The following is a 20720-nucleotide window of genomic DNA, read 5'->3' on the forward strand; positions in this document are numbered from 1 at the left end:
TTACATGTTTTATTACCTCTGCTGAAATGTTTTCAGTGAGGAGCATTTCCCTAAAATAACAGATTATTCCTCTCATTTAAACAAGTTTTACACTGGTATAACGTCACTAACTTCAATAGATTAACTTTCGATTCACAATTTTGTGAGTAGAGAATCAGGGCCAAAGAATTAAAAATTCAACATAGTGTACTGGTGATTTTTCTCACATTTGTCTGCAATATACATTTCTTTAAAATATTTTTGATCTTTTAACATACCATATGCCTAATAATATAACACAACAACTTCTCTGCACAAACCTCCATGTACACTGGCATACTGACATCCACTCATTCATACATGGAGGTTACATGTAGTAGAAAGTTGGGAATAATAGTTTTCAGTTTTGAAATTGTTTTTACCCAAATCTGTCATTTCAATATTAGCAACAATAAAAACAGATAAATATAAAAAAATTAAAATTATTTTCATTGTTCTGACATTACCATCTTATTATTCTAATTTCAAGAGGCTAACTTTCAAATAAAATGTCTGCCCTAGAAAATAAGCTTGTTCTAGTTTACCCATCCATTTGTTTTAGGTTTTAATAAAATACCAGTCACCTCAGTATCTACATGCTGAGAATGTCAGTCAAATCTTTAAAAGTACGATATATTTAAAAAATAGAGAATGGTTAATATTTTCCATTTAATAAAATATGCAAATTCAAAATATTAATCTAAAATAACAGTTTTTAATGTTTGAATTGTTCTGCGTCTAATCTGAAGTTTTTAATCTCTAACATTTCAGTTACATTTAATCAATACCAAAAGATGTTATGTAAAACTAAAGAAATAAAAGCATAAGGTTCTTATTTATTAAAAATTCGTTAAGTGCAGTTCTATGCTCCAAGACCTAAATATCAAGGAGCCTGTAGGCACAGGATCAGGAGACCTTGGTTATATTCCAAGCTGTCACTGACATACTGTGTGATCTTGGTCAAACCACTTAAGATCTCTATTGATCAGTTTCTCCATCTATAAAATGTGGATAAAAATACTCACATATAAGTTATGTGAGATCTAGAGATAAAAAATACTAAATTATTTTAGCTGAACCCTTCCTATCTATTTTTGTTTACATCTTCTGAAATGCAAAGTTATCAGCTCCTGAGGGAACATGGAGTCAGCCAAGAAGATTCAATAATGTGGCATTTCTTGTAGTATATATTTTGAAGGTTTATGGTTTGTGCCACATACTAAAAAAAACCTTACCTGACCCCAATGGTATATGCCATGCTAAGCTCCTTTGGGGGTTTGCGGTAGCTGTGACTTGTCAGCCTTGGGCACATTGTGCCATTATAGCCAAGCAGGCAAGTCAGTCAGATACCTCAGTGATAGGTGCAGTATAAAAGCCTAGTTGGAAGACAGAAAGACATACTGACTTAGTTGATTTTAAAAAAGAACAAACCCCATCAAACTAAAGCTCATTTTGAACCTTTTGGGGCTGGTGCTTTCACTGGTTCTTATCAGAAGTTCCACTGGAATCAGTGGGTGTCTTGCTTAAATACAGAAGTCAGACTCAGATCCTAACTATGCACTTTTGAAGGTTAGATTCTTAGTGTCAATTCTAACAAGTTAATTTTGACTGGGTACATTTTATTATCATGATTCAATTGTGAGTGTTTTACCATTTGCACACACAATATCTAAGTAAAGTCACATGATTTATTAAAGTCCTTTTTTACATTTTTCATAAGCAAGGCATATGAACTCTCACAAGCTAAACTTCCCCCCCATATATGTCTATTTAGTCCAATGACATTTTGAGTTAATTAAAAATAATTCAATATGAGTTTTCTAATTTTAAATTTATGAGTTTCAGTCCATCTACAGGAATCATCCAAAGTACTTTTTTCACTTCTACTCTAAAAAATGACTTGGCAGGTATGATCTACCTTAAACCTGCATTGTGGGGCTTCATATCTATTGTGTCTCACTGATTTCCATATCAAAATGTCAGTTTACACATTTTTTTTTAAATAAATGCCAACCCTGCAAACTCAGCATGGAATCAAAGTCAAAATGAGCTCATTCTGGAGAGTGCCTCATCGCCAACATTAAAGGCTCTGGAGGCAGAATTTTGTCCCCAGTTACAAATATTGGCCTTAAGTGGAGTTGCACAGGTGAAACAGAGCACATAATTTGAAGTCAGTGGGGTTGCAAAAGTATCCAGTATTAGGTATTTGATTGAACTATTCTTGTCACATGCAAAATCCAGTTCACTCTCCCATAGTTATGTTTGATCTGCAGGACTGTCAGTAGTAAAAAAAACCAATAATAATGTAATCATGTAAGTAATCAGATATGACTCTAAATACACAGAGAGCAGATCTGCTGAGTAAAAAGGTGTCAACTTTATCGTCAATTTTCAGTGTAAAACCACAACTTCAGTTCTCCAATAAAAACACCATAGTCACTGACAATAAGAAACACTACCATGAGTATTTTTAAATGGTGAAGATAAATAGGCAACAATTCTTTGTACTTAAAAATACAAACTTAATACACAAATTATGACAATTTATTTTTGGAGAAGAAATGTGATAATTATTGGATTCTAGACATTGTTATACATTTTCTACCTACTGAAATAGAAAACACATTCTATTAAATATCAAATTGTTTTAGAAATAGTGAATTACATGTTCTCATTATTAACTCTTCTTTAAATGACGATCCCTTTCAAAAGTTGGATTTACTATAATAATCCCAGTAAGGAATACATTTTGTTTGGATGTATAAACACATTTAAAAATACATCAAATATTGTGTAAAGGCTATTCTAAATGAAAGTTATAAAGAAAACTCTAAATTATACCAAAATTCAGTATTGATATAACAAAATAATTCTTCATCTCCCTGCTGACATGGGATTCTCTTCTTTAGTTTTATCCTCTCTAGTTATAAAAGCCCCAAGTGATCGGACTTCTTTATGGAGATTATTTAACAACCTAATACATCTAATTGTCAAGATGATTTTTCCGGCTATTCAATATAGTTTTTTGTCTTAGTTTCATCCCATTACTTTTAGTTATAACCCACACCCTGAATCTCTCCTAATAATTCCTCTCCTTCTGTGACGTTTATTCACTTCATCTAATTGCAATCTGTTATTCTATCTCATTTTACCTCTCTCCTCCCACCCTGAAACAATTCCACCTCTTTCCTCCCCAAAATAAATGCATATTTCGTCCCTTAAAAAAAACTATTTCACACTGACCTAATTGCATTTTGATCTCCAAAGTCCACCTCTATCTAATTTCTCTGTCTGCCACACTCACCAGTTCTATTTTAACCACTCAGAACTCAATCTGGACTCTGCCCCACTTACCTCATCAAAATTCCACATTGTCTTCATCTTAACTAACTTACCTTGCCTGGGACTGCTAGACAGCCTGGCAGAAAGAGATAGGGCTCACCCACCCTAGCTCCTCTGATTGCAGGTTAAATGCACTGCTATCATGGGTCTAGGAGATTTGTCCCAGGGAGGAAAGGGGCTCCGTGCCACCTTCCTACCCTGGGATGGCATAATAACATCAATCAGGGGTTTGGATTTTTCACAATACAATAAAAATTATATACAGCGTTTAAAAATGTCTTTCCTGTGCTACAATCATCTTAGATTACTATAAAATAATAAAATAATTGTATATATCTATTTCACTTTTTCTCATTATGCTCTTTATTTACTATTTGTACTTTAGTCAGCTTGACAATGAAACTAGACTGGTCTTTTTGTACTAAACTTTGTTCCCATGCACCAGTACAGTGCTGCAGATACAGCAGGGAAATATTTACATCTAAAAATGTCACAAGTTGTTCCAACCAGCCTAACCTGGCTCCTCTCCCACCCATGATCTTCAGTGCCCAGTCAGACCCAGTTGCTAATCCTCCATTCAGGTGAACCTATACTCCTTGAGGTCTTTCATTTTAGCACCAAAGTTACCAATTTTCCACAAAAGTTGGTGCCTACTTTTACTGTTGAAAATTATTTGCATCAGAAATGAAGACTCAGAATTGAGGTTATGGGAAGAGTTATTTATATTAAAGGAAAGAATCCTGTAGTGTTTTAAATTTCCTGCATGAATAATTATTTTGTTGTCCCTAATTTTGGTTCTTTGTCAAGCACTGTGTCTCACATTTGGGCCTGGACCATTTGAGAGGTCTGGCTCATCACACTTCTGACACTTCTCCCCATTTTCAGCACCTGAATACTGACTTTCCTTTCACACGCCAATGTCAGACTATTGAACTTTATAGGCAAATAAAAACTCTTCCCAGTTTACATTCCAAATTGTAATAGTCTGACATTGGCATGTGAAAGGAAAGTCAGCTGCAGGTGCAGAAGCAGATACTGTTTTTCTGCCAGTGGCTGCATGTGGGGGTCTAACATCTATATGGAAAGGCTGTCTTTTTCCAACAGCAGTTTCCACTTGCAAGTGAAAGTTGTGGGCTGAAAAAGGAGAATTATTATAATTCTGTCTCTGCTCAATTATACATATGGTCACACTATTCTCAGAAGTATTTAGCCATTGGCAAATATATCTTTCCAAGGTATAATGAAAAATGGCACAAAAATTCTATGTATAGGTCCTTCTTCCTTGTATAAACATAAATCAAAAGTTTCCGAGTGGAAGAGAGGAAGAAACTGAATTCTCCATGATACATCATTTTAATAACATACATTTTTTGTTCTGTGTAACATAAAAACAACATTACCTACTTCATGTATTAATGTTTCATGAGTTTCAAATTACATTTTCAGAGGAGTGTTAATGTATTTTGAGTAGCTTCCTTTACACTTCTCACTTTTTTATAATTAAAAAAGAAATAATGTGCTGGTTACTTACTGAATTATACAACCGCACATAAACATGGATTTTCACTCTGTTACTGAACCTATAGTGTGTGTGTAGTGAAGTAATCATTCACACATACTAAGCTGTCATTCAGATGAAACATCTAGAAGAAATGTAAAATTGAAGTCCTAACTGCTGTGGTCAGTAAAGATCTTATGGCACTTTTAGTAAGAGCTGTGCTGTTAGTCTCAGTCATCTGGCTAAATTCAAAATGATTTCACACTGCCTTTCTAAAATCACCATACAGTTTCAGTCCTTCATTTCTTGCTCTACTTTGTTGTATAGTGTTGCACAAACTGTTGCCACTAATGCACTCAGACATGGCTGTATTTCACAAATGGCTGAATGTTTACTGTGTTTATAAAGTCCAGTAATTTGAGATGCTTTGGCTGAAAGACATGATGTAAATATAAGATAATATTATTATTGGAACTGCTTAAAAGAAAGAAACTGCACAATGATCTGGCAATGAAATAAAATCTTTAAAGGCCAAATGCAAGTCCTACCTAATTCACTAGCAAAACTCCTACTGACTTTGATTGGATCCGTATTTGACCTTAACACTGAGCCCCAATCCCTAGCACCAGGTCTAATTAGATATCTTAGTAATTGAATGATACTCAGAGGAGTGGGGAAGGAATCATCATCCCCAAGCACAGCAGACCTATTCTATGGAAGCTACTATTGCCTACATCAGGTAATTAAATTTGTCCCCCACACAGGAGATGGAGTGGAAGATCAGTGCAGTAGCCGAGCCCGTGTACCTGCATCTGTTGCCCTCCTTTTACTGGTGTGTTCGGGGCTCAATGCCAATCATGGAGTGCACACCTACTGTGTGTCTCCCCATGTCCTATTCAAATCCCTTGTGCTGTGGAACCTCAGTGAGCATGCAAGAGGGGGGGCTGGGCATGCCCCTGAATAGATAAACTATTTTAGCAGCTCTCCTACAAATGAACAAAATATGTTACCCTGTTTGTACTTTATAGTCACCTATACAAATTAATTTAAAGTCTAATTCATTAAATTCAGTATTACAAAATACAAATATTGTTTGCAAACTTTGGGAACCGTTTTACATTTGCAGAAGCAAAATAAACGTGAGATTTCATTTTCAGAAAGATTATTTATACTTTTTAAAGAAATACTATGATTCAGATTCTTTGGTCTGGCTGAGCTGTTCTGCGGGCAGGAGCAGAAGGTAGGACAAAGATGGATTTCAAACAGTTTTATGATTTCCCAGGCACAAGGCCTTTGGGTGCTGGTTTGGTCCCAGAATTATGCCCAGCTGCCCCTGTTTAAAGCAATGCCATAACCTTGCTCCCTTTTCCTGGAACAAGTTCAGTTGCAAAGAATTTGGTTTAGAGCTATTGTGCTAATTCTGCACTGCCAAAAGAATCCTTAAAGGGCTGGATCCATTAGCTTTATGGCTGCTTTGTGGCACCAGAGCGGCACAAAGTCTTTCTAGATGATATGCTCTAGTTCAATCAGAAGTTATTGGGCTTGATGCAGGCATCACTGGGTGAAATTCTATGGCCTCTGTTATGCAGGATATCAGATTAGATGATCTTAATAGTCCCTGCTGACCTTAAAGTCTATAAGTAAGAACTAAAGCAGCCATAGCAGTGCTGAGAATCTAGGCCTTCAAGTGCAGTAGGAATTTTCAAGTTAAGTACAAAACCCGTAATAAAAAACTGCATATTAAAAAACAAAAAACAAAACACAAAGGATGATCTATTTATCACCATTAACTCTGGTAAATATATGGCTAAATATATGTTTACATGCTTTTAAAACACCTGAACGTTGAAAATTATATGAAGAAATTATATTTAAATTTCATTGAGATGAAAAGCCTGCTGTTGGTTAAAGAGCACGTGACTCTCACTGAAGCTGACTAGAAACTGAGTGTGTAGAAGACCTGCAAGTAGGATGACCAGATCGCAAGAATAAAATATGGTGACACATGCGGGGAGGCAGCCACAGACTCACAGCCCCCTGAGGAACCAAAGAGGAGGGAGATGTACAGCCCTAGGAAGCTGCAAGGGGGGCGTATGGCTTGGCTCCATTCCCGGCTCTAGCACCCCCTGCAAGCTGCAGGTAAGCACGGCCCGGCTCCAGCTGCGGGTCTGGGGACACACAGCCCCTGCCATATGCCATGGGTCGGGGGGCACACAGCCCTGGCTCCAGCCCCATGCCACGGGTCGCAGGTCCCCAGCTTAACCCCAGCCACATGCTGCGGGTCGGGGGGGCACATGGCCCTGGCGCCAGCTCCCGCCGCATGCTGCAGGCCCTCGACTCCAGCATCCACTGCATGCCGTGGGTAAGGGGCGCACAACCCCAGCTCCAGTCCCCGCTGCATGCCACGGGTGGGGTGGCGCATTGCCCCAGCTCCAGCCCCCGATGGAAGCCGCGGGTCGGGGGCACACATCCCAGGCTCCAGCCCCTGCCACATGCCGCAGGTTGGGGTTGCCCGGCCCCAGCTCCAGCCCAACTGCAAGTCGGGGGCGCACAGTCCTGACCCCCGCCAGATGCCGCGGGGTTGCGACCCCTGCCGCAAGCTGCATGTGAGGGGTGCACAGCTCCAGCTCAGGCCTCCGCTGCGAGGGGGGGTCTCGGGGCTGGGACAGTAAGTTGGGGCACGGGAGGAGGGGTTCAGAGTGGTGACTCCAGCAGGGAGCTTGGGTGCAGGAGGGGGCTCAGGGCTGGGGCTTGGGTTGCACTTACCTCAGGCAGCTCCCCAGAAGTGGCAACATTTCCCTCTGGGTCCTAGGTGGAAGTGCGGCTAGGTGGCTCTGTGTGTTGCCTTGCTGGCAGGCGCCACCTCCACAGCTCCTATTGGCTGCGGTTCCTGGCCAATGGGAACTGCGGAGCCAATGCTCATGGAGGGGGCAGCATGCAGAGCCCCCCTCGCTATCCCTGTGCCTAGGACCCAGAGGGAGATGTCCACTTCCGGGGAGCTGTGCAGAGCCAGCTAGGTAGGGAGCTTGCCAGCCCCATGCCAACCAGAGGTCTGGCAACCCTACAATATCGGGACAAATGGCATCCTGATCTAACATCGGTTGGGACCTGGGACAGAGAGTTCAATATCGGACAGTCCTGATTTTATTGGGATGTCTGGTCACCCTACCTGCAAGACATCCTAAAAATGCATTATGAAATTCCTCCTTTAATACTGTTGGCTAAACTATAGCATTTTTGAATGACACTCCAAACTACATCATATTTTTATTGACAAAAGATTTTTAAAATTTTCTTATTAAATTCTACTAATGAACATTGGTTTCAGCAAGAGCTTTTTGTTAGCTTCCATAGAGTAAAAGCTTGTCAGTATTGAAAGCTAACTTTAAAAAAGGATTTAAGCATATTTTTCTTTACAGACACCAGGATATTACTCATGGTGACATAAGCATACTGTTAAAAAAAATAATCAATATATAAAAAATCTTATTAAAACAGTTCTTAGAATCCATTTATTGCTCTTTATCAGTCAGGTAATGAAGGCCTGTATTGTTAAACCTGTAAGTAATAAATTCTCCTGGGTTAATATGTGATTCATGACAAATCATTTATTAACAACATCATTAGGGACAGGAAAAAATGAACAAGCGATTTGTTTTTAATATTTAAAAATGACCCGAAGAAGATAAAAAACTATCTTTAGGAAATATGATATGAAGTTAATACATAAAATGAAGATACAAAAATAAGGCTTAAGTTAGTATTCAATAGCTCCACCCTGCTCTGTGGACACTGACCAGTATCTCTAGTATAAACAGCTCTAGTACAGTGCGTAGATGGCTACCTGCTACAGCTAATCATACAAGATATTTATCATATCCATAATGTACAGTACACAGCAGAATCAAAACATACAATTCATATAATAAAGCCTATACAACCTGGGGCAAATGCGGTGCTATGTCTCCCCAAGGCTGTGAAGGTCCCCAGACCAAACATAATCATTTCAATTCACTCTGCAGTGTGGAGGAGTAGGATTTGGGGAGAACATGAAGGAGGTTGGCTTCACTGTGCTGTGGAGCACAGCTCACTGAACGCTTCTTGTGGCAATGCAGATTGGAGAAAGAAGTGGCTCTTTCCCATACACAGACTAACCAGCCTATAATTCCCCAAAGGGGAAGACGCAAGTACACAGGAAACAACAGAGCTATTGCACACAAAATATTTTTATGGAATTCCATAGGACACAGCCCAGATGATCAGGTTGCTTACTGATTTCCATCTTCTGAAAAAATGGTAACATTAATAATTCTATACCTGCAAATTTCCATGGGTTTTCACTGGCATAGCTATCTATATTTTTATAATGTTTCTTATTATGCCTGAGATTTATATTAGAAAACTATGGCAAACAACTGAAAAAGCATGGTGGGATCAAAAACTTGAATAGACCATAAGAAAATGTAGTTAATGTGAAGTTATAAATAGCTCATACATTTTCTCAGATACACTGAACTCAGGAGCAACATCGACTCCAGGAATGGAGAAGACTGAATTGATTCTTCAAGACCAAGTCCAGTGACTTTCACAAAACTAGCAGAATAAAATCTCATTCCCATCTTGAGAAAATTTCAGTGTTTGCCATTTAAAAGTCAACATTTACTAACAGTTATACAGAGATATTTGGTTTGGTTTTAGTTATTTTCTATGCTAATTAAAAGGAAAAATTGAGGTATATCAGCTGCAACTGTGACCGTTAGCTAATGCTGATTTTAATCACTTAAATTTAAGTGATTTAAATTTTAATCACTACAGTTTTCAATGGCTAGTAAAGGACTTCTAGGACCATGCTTGGATCTTGGTATGAAGAGCTAATTATTATCATTATTACTATGTATTTTGGAATGCACTCTTTCATCATCTGTCTCCCTAGTAACAATCAAGGGAGAATTCCTATACTCTCATTATTTATTTTCCTAGCAGAGAAGACAAATTTTTCTGCTAAGTGTTGCCACATAGATTATCTAATACTACCTCAATTGAAATACTTGACCTCAGAAGCAGAAGAGCTTCTGTAGAGAGCTACATTGAGTTAAAGCTCCCTTGGACTCCTTAAAGTGTTTGATCAATTCATCATTCAACTGTTCTTCCCAGTTATTTCTTTGAGGCAGAGGATATTGGTAAGAGTCTCCTAGTGAGGCCAACCAGAAACTAACATTTTCAAAGCAGTGAAATTTCAACCCTGAAATGCTAGCAAGACAGTATCTTTGTCTCTTTGATGTACATTTAGGTTTTGCTATGGTCTCCCCTTGGGACATGGTAACCTGAGAAACATATTTTTCTCTAAGAAGGGCAAGATTAAAAAAATGAAAGAGGCAACACTATGCTGATGGAGAAAAGAAAAAGATTCTGAAAACAAAAATATTATTTTGGTATTCATTCACACTGATCCACTTTTTCTCTAGACCAGTGTTTCCCAAACTTGGGACGCCGCTTGTGTAGGGAAAGCCCCTGGTGAGCCGGGCCGGTTTTTTTACCTGCCGCGTCTGCAGGTCTGGCCGATCGCGGCTCCCACTGGCCGTGGTTCGCTGCTCCAGGCCAATGGGAGCTGCTGGAAGCGGCGTGGGCCAAGGGATGTGCTGGCTGCCGCTTCCAGCAGGTCCCATTGGCCTGGAGCAGCAAACCGCAGCCAGTGGGAGCCGCGATTGGCCAGATCTGTGAATGCGGCAGGTAAACAAACTGGCCCGGCCTGCCAGGAGCTTTCCCTACACACGCGGCATTCCAAGTTTGGGAAACACTGCTCTAGACTAATTTTATCTGAGTACATACAAATATTTAATATATGCAATACAGCCTTGATGTAATTAAAATATTTAACTATATTGGGCATATCTGTTATCTACTATACACTTTCTTTTACTGTAGTGTAGTTGCTAAGCTAGTTTTTCTTTCCCATAATAAGATTGCAACTTTGGGGCCATTACTATAAAATGGGGGGTTAGAACAGTCTCCCTTGAGTGACAAAAGTAGTATGGAGCTAGTGCAACTTCTCAGCTCCATTGTGGCTTGGACTACATCTCTTCTCATGAAAGAGAATCAACCTTTCCATCTGGTGCTGATGGGGTTCATGTAAGGACTCAGTCTCTCTCTGAACAAGATTTAATGGCATCCGTGGCATAGTGACCAACATCTGGGTGTTAGGTTATGGTAGGATCTGACATTTACAGTTGGATTCTCAATTAGGAAGGTAGATGATGATCTCATTGAAACTGGGCTCCTCTTTTCCAGGATTCCCTACCATCTTTAGACAGTATCCTTGTCTGTTTTAAAAAGTTGTGAGCCATGATTTTCAAAAATGCGGCCTAAAGTTAGACTTCTAGGTACACATTTAGAACTCTAAATACAAGTAGCCTGCTGGATGTTCAGCACTTTTGAAAACCAGACCATGTACTCACTCCATTAAAAATGGATTCATCAGTCTAACTTTAGGCACCTCTTTTTGAAACTCCTGGCCATGACCTTTTCTGCCAGTTTGGAACTGAAGCCGTGTTCCCTTGTCCTCAACAAATGTGTAACATCAACAGTCAACCTGTGAACCAATGACCAGAGAAGCGACTAGTCTGTGCATGGGCAAAAGCTTATTTCCTCCTCATATAAGTGCACTGAAGCCAACACAGTTTATGTGAGAATGAAGGATACTGTCATGGTTAGGCACCACATTGTGAAAAAGGGTTTTACAAAGAGTAAAATGAACAGAAACACTTTAATGAATTCTTAATTTCTTTAAGTAAGCACCAGTCTTTCTTCAGAAGTCACACACTAATATGATTTTAGTTGAACAATTTAAAAGAGGCACTAAGATACTAACTCGCTCAAAAGGTCCCAGTAGCTATGCAATGACAGAAAAAAATAAACTCCTAATTACTGCTCTCTCACTGAAGATAGCTCTAACAGAGAAGCTTGCAGGAAAGGGAAGAACTACCACCATAACACAACACATGACTCTATCACTTGCTTATTTGTGTGGGAAAATAGGTATGGCATGTTCACATCCAAGGAACAACTCAAGAAGAAAATAACAAAAGGACATCATCGTCCCACAATTCATGATTCTAAAAGAAAATAAAGTAAACAAAACAAAAACAGCAAAAATGTTTCCTTACACAGGACAAGTATATTATCCTACTCTATTTACACTAAACTAAAGCCAAGTATTAGAAAGTCACAGCTGAAATAACTTAATGGATAAGTATGTTCATGAAATAAAACAAATGAAAAGCTTCCATAGAAGGGTTCTATGGAACAAGAGTGTCTCTCTGTTATAGAGTTAAGATGATTCAGTGTTAGAGTTACTCCATCTCTGTCTCTGAAAATTATTCTTGCAGCACATATGTAGTAAACAGAACAGTTTCCCCCCCCCCATCTTAAGTTATACTAGTAATGAAGGGAAGGAATTTTGTTAAATATGACTTATCTGACAGAGCGCCTGTATACATACATACACACACACACACACACACACACACACACACACACACACACACACACACACACACACACACACACACACAAAGAACACTGCACAGTTCCTAGTACCATCAATGTGTGGCATGGCTGATTCACTTGATATTTTGGGGGCTTGATATTTTGAAACTGCTCCCCATTTTGTACATTCAAATTGTTTGCAGGTACAAAATTGTGAAGTAACAATGGAAGATTAGTTTAAAACTCTTAACATTTGCACCACAGAATATATATGTGTTACACACACACACACACACACACACACACACACAGTAAATGGTGAAAGACAAATTAATTATTGCATTATATTCATATGAGCATTGTGAAAAATGACCAGTTTGGAGGGTAGGAAGTTAAACTGCTGTATTTAGATGAACAATTATGGTTTTGTATTAAGTCTATAAGGTTGTCTAATAATATATACAATACTCAACATACAGAATTTCTGATTGTATTCTCTGTTCTGCCAAGCTCTGCTAAGTATAAGAATGGAGAAATGAAGGGATGCAAATCTGATTTTAAGCTACTTTTGTGCATAAGTTAGAGCAGCCTGATTTCTGTTCTGAACTACATCTGGCTCTCCTCATCTCCCTAGGGTTGTTCACACAGCTGAGAATAGCTTTAGTGCAGTGGAAATTTGGCCACAGTCCCTATACAGCACCTATATCACTGGCTGTGAGGAATGCTGTGTAGAGCAACTCTGTTGGTTTTACAGCATGTGGAGACTCCCCCTAACTTGAGGATCTTTTCCAATGGTTGCCTCTGCTAGTTTTAAGATCCCTTTACATCATTCTGGCAGTGCAAAGGGGCAGTAACAGAACAGACAATTGTCTTATCGTCTGCTTAACTGCTAGAATGGGAAGTTCATCTAGTAGGAACCACACAATTAATATGTCAACAAAGGCCTATCTCAAAGATGGCGTTAATGAAAGAGGAACGGGACAGTTAAAGAAACAATAGCTCAATATCCATACCTCTTAAGGTTAAAAAAAAGTTAATTGGCAGACTCTATATTAGAAAAGGAATGTAGTTGCACTAATGAATGCATGTCTTCCAAGTATAATAACCACTTTTGATTGGACTAGGGGATAACATAACCCCATAATGTTAACAGAGACTTTTGACATGACATGAGGAGACCCTCATGACAGATGAGGGTCTCCTCTCACAGACACGCTGAATATTTTCTTTCAGAGGTGCTTTCTGACAAGGGTCAGAGAACAAAACAAGCTAATAATACCAGAACATTGGTCTAGGAAAATATTTCAATACTTTGTAACTAAGTTACAGGACAGCCTAGCACTTATCATAGTATTTGTTTAAGTGTGATTTATTTACAGTTACCTTTAATTTTATGACTTTTTTTCTCTTTATTTTTGTAAACTGGCAATGAAATGTTCTTTGAATCAACACAACCTGAACTGGATTATGGAAGTGTGGTGATAACTGAAAGGCATCTAAGAGAGAGAAACAGAACTCCTGACATTGGCGGAGGTAGTGCCAGAAATTAGTAACTATTTGCTTATAAGATTAAAGGCATGGAAGAGGTTGTGATATCCCTTCCCAAAAAAATGCAACAGAGGAGTTGGTGAGTGTTAGGTGGGCCAGTGGTAAAAGCCAACCTCCTTGAAAGGTAAAAAGTTCAGTTACAAGTAGGCTGGAGTAAGAGTAGATGATTGCATTCTCCTCAGGAGCCTCATGAAACTGAGATGTGTATCCTATTAAAGCTAGCCCAGTGAGGAAAATTACAAAGACATACCACTGAACAAAAATTCTCCAAATATATTGTCTCCACAGATCCGCACTTTTGGGGATATGTTCCTCCAAAAATGGGGATCTGTGTAGCTATATTTCAGGAAAGGGAAACTGAGTAAAAATAAAGCATAAAAACAAAGAAATGGTGAGGATTTTTGAATTGTGGGCAAGAATGATAAAAGCCAGGCGTGCACAGCTATTGAAGTGTAGCTATTATATGCATGTAAATACCTGTGGTTAGATGCTCAGCTAGTGTAAAGGGGCACATGGTGAAATGGCGATTTACACCAACTGTTCATATACACACATTTGCACACATGCATCAGGCATTTATACACCAAAGATAGATGAGTAATTATTTGTGTGCACCTAACTTTAAAAATATTACTCCAAAAGAGTAAAGGCAGAGTCATCAGATTCATTTTTTGGAATTCATGGCTTCTATAGGTTTCCTTTCTTTTTTCCTTTTAAAGACATGTATTTACCTTCATCTGTTGCCTTGACCTCTACTCCTACTACCCCACCCTATTTTTTCTGCTGTGATGGATTTCAATTTTCTTATATTCTGATGCAGATGTTCTTGTTAGCGCTTAGTCCTTTAGGAACCACAGCTCTGATAACATCATTTTGAAAACAATCATTTTAAAATACAAAATAAAAAACATCTGTCTCCAAGCACTGATAAAAAGTGAGGAAACCAGCAGCTCTAAATTATGCTTTTAAAATATTTTTCTCTTTACAAATGCTTGTTGGCTGCAGATTTCAATACTGTTCATTATATTTTTTCTTTTTAATTGAAAAAAATTAATTAGATACAATTAGTCTTTATTACTTCTAAGAGCAGGTGGTGATTTCATTTTAAAGAAGGGCTTAATTTCACCAATTAAAGACTAATTTATGATTATGTCGTCGCACCCATGAAGCATCAGGTTCACAAGGTGGAGGTTAACTCTGAATTGTAATTTTTTTATAGTAAAACACTGCCTCTTTGCAAGACAATGCTCAATCTGTGTATTATAAATTATTTATAATTTATGAAAATTCTCAAACATGCACAAAATAGAAAATCATTAGTATTGGTGCCACTTCATTCAGCCATATTAACATTGGCATGAAATATTGACAGCAATGGGTATTTTTTTCATGGTTTAGACAGCAAACTAGACCATATTTCAAATAAAAGTAATCTAATATTATAAAAATGACAAAAAATTCCAGAAAAATTCCGTATTCAGAAACTGGTAGTAAACTACTCATACTTTATTGATATGGTTTATCACCACCAAGGAGTCATAGACACATTTATTTCTTATATTTCATTACGATTCCTCCACTTTTCTTACTTCTAAAAAGTCAGTGGTCAAAAGGAAAGATGGTGTGAATGTTTTGGAACAATCGATACTAGAGCAAGAATATTTTATTTAATAATTGACACATTTTAACTGACATATGATACACATTGTACTATACTTACACTACTACATTTGAGTTTGAGTGACAAGTGTTGAATGGTATAAACCATGGATTATAGATATATTATATCTACAACAGTAATAACATTTGTAATTTGTGACTAAACCATAACTAATATAGAGAACATATTAAACTAATGCATCAAGGCATCACATATGTATGTATTTTACATTAGAATCTCAGATTTACGAACACCTCAGGAATGTAGGCTGTTCGTAACTCTGAAAAAACATTCTGGTTGTTCTTTCAAAAGTTTACTGGTGACACTGACTTAATACACCTTTAAAACTTTACTATGCTGAAGAAAAATGCTGCTTTCCCTTTATTTGTTTAGTAGTTTACGTTTAACACAGTTCTGTACTGTATTTGCTTCCCCCCACCCCCTTTTTGTTTTGTTTCTGCTGCTACCTGATTGTGTACTTCCGGTTCCAAATAAGGTGTGTGGTGGACTGGTCAGTTCATAACGCTGGTGTTCATAACTCTGAGGTTCTACTGTATACTGAATTATCTTCAAATCATTCATGGTTTCTAACAAATTTAAATTCAGAATTCTAAATCTCACATAGATTTGCCATCTGAGTTGTAATTTGTATGTCACTGTCTTGCATTCATACTTTCCCATATTAGTGTTAGAAAAATAGGAATAGGTTATTTTATCACCAAAAATTAAAACAAAATATTTATTTAGAACTTGTATGTAATAAAGACCGCTATTAATGTCATATACATAAATATGTGTTGTCCAGCAATTCAAAGTCTCACATTATTTGTAAACTGCTATTGAGAATATATTTGAAATGTCTGGCATGAATTCTGTAATTACTGTGAAACAATAAAAGTAGGAATTCATTCAAAGCCGAATGACATTAAGCAGTTCAAACACAAATGAAAGATAATCATATATAAACTGATAAACTTCTTTAATCAAAAACTAATTATCAACTATTTCTTTCTGTTCCCATCATAAGGAGCTGTAACTTTGCTTCTGGAGCAGATATATACATTTTTTTGTAAAGCTCATTCAACTAGATATTCTTGCACATAACATGATCAATAATTCCTCAATGACCTGCTTATCTTCTGACATGGTTTCTTCTTCTGCATCATTTAATTGCAAATAAGCACTGGTCTGTAGAAGATCTGTAAGGAATTCTGTTCTGCTTCACTAGAGTCTTTCCCACAACATTAATCACAGTTTAATTTCATCATTAATCTACTCCACAAAGCAATAACACTTTAAAAGGACCTTAAATGGGAGACTGCATTTCAGCATCTCACTGGTAGAGGGCATATGTTAATTTAATATCACAAATTATTACAATTACAATTAAGAAAATAAAATGGCTTGAATTATTCTTATTACATTTCTGCACTGGTTAAGTGAACAATAAATAACCATAAGAAAAGTTGTAGGAGCATGAAAATAGAACAACATATTACAGCAACAGTCATCTTGCATCTGAAGAAGTGAGGTTCTTACCCACGAAAGCTTATGCTCCCAATACTTCTGTTAGTCTTAAAGGTGCCACAGGACCCTCTGTTGCTTTTTACAGATTCAGACTAACACGGCTACCCCTCTGATACTTAACATATTACAGGGGTGGCCAAACTTACTGACCCTCTGAGCTGCATATGACAATCTTCAGAAGGTCAAGAGCCGAGGAGCACCTGCCAGGGCTCAGGGCTTCGGCCCCCCTCCCTGCTGGGCAGAAGCCCCTATCCCATCACCCCGCTGCAAAGCAGAGGTCCCAAGCTCCCCCCCGATTTGTATGTGGAGAATGGGGGTATGTGGAGGGCTCCACGAGCCGCACTTAATTGTAAAAGAGCCACATGTGGCTCACGAGCCACAGTTCGGCCACCTGTGACATATTACATTAGAGATGTGAATGAAGCACTTACAATGCAGTGGAAATTGCCAAAAGGGAAATTTTCAGAAATTTTGAGAAATTATAAATTTAAAATATACTTTTCCCCTACAGCCCCCATCCCCATAACATATTCCAAATTGGAATGGGTGCATAATTTTGAATGCAGCATTTTTATTACTGATGAAGGTAAGTGAAAAACAGCGAGACCAACATGACTCTCACAGCTCGGATTCAGTTTACAGGTTGCCACTTAGAAAACAAGCAAATACCTTTTTAATTGTAAATTGAGCAAATTCAACATGGAATCAGTGAGAAACATGAAACCTCATCACGCCATTTTGAGTGCCACTTTTCAGAGAACCACCACACTTGAATACAACTGATGGTACCAACATGTTCTGCTTCAGATCTACAGTAGGCAATTGGGGAAGATGACCTTACACGGTAAGTTGATTATTTTTACATATATAACTTGCCCAATATTCACAGGACATAGTCCTACAATCTGTGTTCTACAATGCAGAAACACTACAAGCTGCACTATCCTACTATCCAAACCTCTGTAGTACCCTGTCATCTGCTGCTGATGTATAGAATTTCCTGAAGAGTGGGTGAGGACTTCTAGTTTTTTTTTTTTTAAATGAATTAATAGAAGAGACCAATAAGACCCCTAAGCAACAAGATTGCCCTTTATATACCTTGGCCATTATTTTTTAAAGTGATATAAGTGAATATGACTACAACTTACAGAGTAAAGATCATAAACAAATATTGTTATTCAATTGCATTTACTTCTCTTTATATTTTTGCACAAGGCAAGTTTGCTTTCCATTGCCCTACATTCCTGAAGTTAATCAAATGTCATTTACACCACAATAAAATTAACTGCAGTTCTAAAACAATGATAGTTTATGGAGAGAGCAACAATAAAACGACCCACAAAGGAAATGTAACAAACTTAGTATCAGACGTCAATAGCATACAATATTATGGAGGTACTGATCATGACTTCACAGTGAAGGAAATGTTTTAAAAAGGGTGTATAAATTACTATTTTAAGAACTGTTCTAAAAACGGTGAAGTCATTATTCTTATTCTTTATGTGTAGGTGGCCTTTCAGCGTTCATTTGTATGTCTTTTGAATTATGTAGTTTTTGTTTGTTTTCCTATAATAACTTTTAATAGGAAGTGGTCTCTGGAATTCAACTACTTAAAATTCATTCATCTACTAATTTTTGTGTAGATATACAATTTCTAAAAAAAAAAATACAAATTGTCAAAAAGTGGTGAGACTGCCACAGATGAATTTCAGAGACCACTTCCTATTGAAAATTATTATATGAAACCAAACAAAAACTACATAAAAATTCAAAAGGCATAAAAAACTAACATTATATGAAGTTTCACACTGACAGACCACCTACAAATAAAGGATAATTTCTTCACCATTTTAAGAACATTTTTTAAAATAGGATCAAGGGCGACTGTTATTTTTCATAACTGAAAGTTTGTGTGTCAGCAGTGACTGAGGAATAAAATCTTCAGAGAAACTCATGAAGAATTGCCCATTTTCAAAATGGTTGCCTGAGGAAGACACATGGACTGAAAAATTTCATCCCAAATGGTTAAAGTTTGATAAAGTATAGACAACTGAAAATGACAAGGAGTCCGGTGACAATTTAAAGACTAACAGATTTATTTGGGCATAAGCTTTCATGGGTAAAAAACCTCACTTCTTCAGATGCATGGAGTGAAAGTTACAGATGCAGGCATTATATAATGACACATGAAGAGAAGGGAGTACCTCACAAGTGGAGAACCAGTAGTGACAGGGCCAATTCGATCAGGGTGGATGTAGTCCACTCCCAATAATACATGAGGAGGTGTCAACTCCAGGCATCACTTGCCCCATAACCTCAGCCATACAGAACGCAATGCCATCCACAGCCTCAGAAACAACTCTGACATTATAATCAAAGGGGCTGACAAAGGAGGTGCTGTAGTCATAATGAACAGGTCAGATTATGGGCGGGAGGGACAGCTCAGTGGTTTGAGCATTGCCTGCTAAACTCAGGATTGTGAGTTCAATCCTTGAGAGGGCCATTTAGGGATCTGGGGCAAAAATCTGTCTGGGGATTGATCCTGCTTTGAACAGAGGGTTGGACTAGATGACCTCCTGAGGTCCCTTCCAACCCTGATATTCTATGATTCTATGAACTGAAGGGTGCCAGGCAACTCTCCAACACCACATTCTACAGGCCACTATCCTCTGATCCCACTGAGGAATACCAAAAGAAACTATACCATCTGCTCAAGAAACTCACAGCTACAGCATGGGAACACACCCCCAGAGCCGTGACCAGGGGTATTCTATCTGCTACCCAAGATCCATAAACCTGGAAACTCTGGATGCCCCATCATCTCAGGCATCAGCACTCTTACAGCAGGATTATCTGGCTATTTGGACTCTCTCCTCAGACCCTACGCTACCAGAACTGCCAGCTATCTTCGAGACACCACCGATTTCCTGAGGAAACTACAATGCATTGGTGATCTTCCTGAAAACACCATCTTGGCCACCATGTATGTAGAAGTGTTTTCCACCAATATTCCACATGAGGATGGACTACAAGCCATCAGGAACAGTATCCCTGATGAGACTACAGCATGCCTAGTGGCTGAGCTTTGTGACTTTGTCCTCACCCACAACCATTTCAGATTTGGGGACAACTTATACCTTCAAGTCAGTGGCACTGCTATGGGTACCCGCATGGCCCCACAGTATGCTAACATTTTTAAGGCTGACTTAGAACAATGCTTCTTCAGCTCTCGTCCCCTAGCGCCCCTCCTCTACTTGCACTACATTGATGACATCTTCATCATATGGACCCACGGAAAGGAAGCCCTTGAAGAATTCCACCTGGATTTCAACAATTTCCACCCCACCATCAACCTCAGCCTGGACCAGTCCACTCAAAAGATCCACTTCCTGGACACTACAGTGCAAATAAGTGATGGTCACATAAACACCACCCTATATCGGAAACCTACTGAACGCTATACTTACCTACATGCCTCCAGCTTCCATCCAGAACACATCACACAATCCATTGTCTACACCCAAGCCCTAAGATACAACCGAATTTGCTCCAATCCCTCAGACAGAGACAAACACCTACAAGATCTTATTCAAGCATTCTTAAAACTACAATACCCACCTGGGGAAGTGAGGAAACAGATTG

General features: G+C 38.3%; 1 protein-coding gene across 1 annotated transcript in view; it reads right to left on the reverse strand.

The window, feature by feature from the left end:
• Window positions 1-20720, reverse strand: part of NOVA1 (NOVA alternative splicing regulator 1) — a 235180-nt gene that overhangs the window by 3767 nt on the left and 210693 nt on the right. The gene's annotated exons all lie outside the window — the stretch shown is intronic.

This window comes from Terrapene carolina, unplaced genomic scaffold (genome assembly GCF_002925995.2).
Source record: "Terrapene carolina triunguis isolate 2854851 unplaced genomic scaffold, T_m_triunguis-2.0 Scaffold96, whole genome shotgun sequence".
In the NCBI taxonomy this organism is placed as follows: Eukaryota; Metazoa; Chordata; order Testudines; family Emydidae; genus Terrapene; species Terrapene triunguis.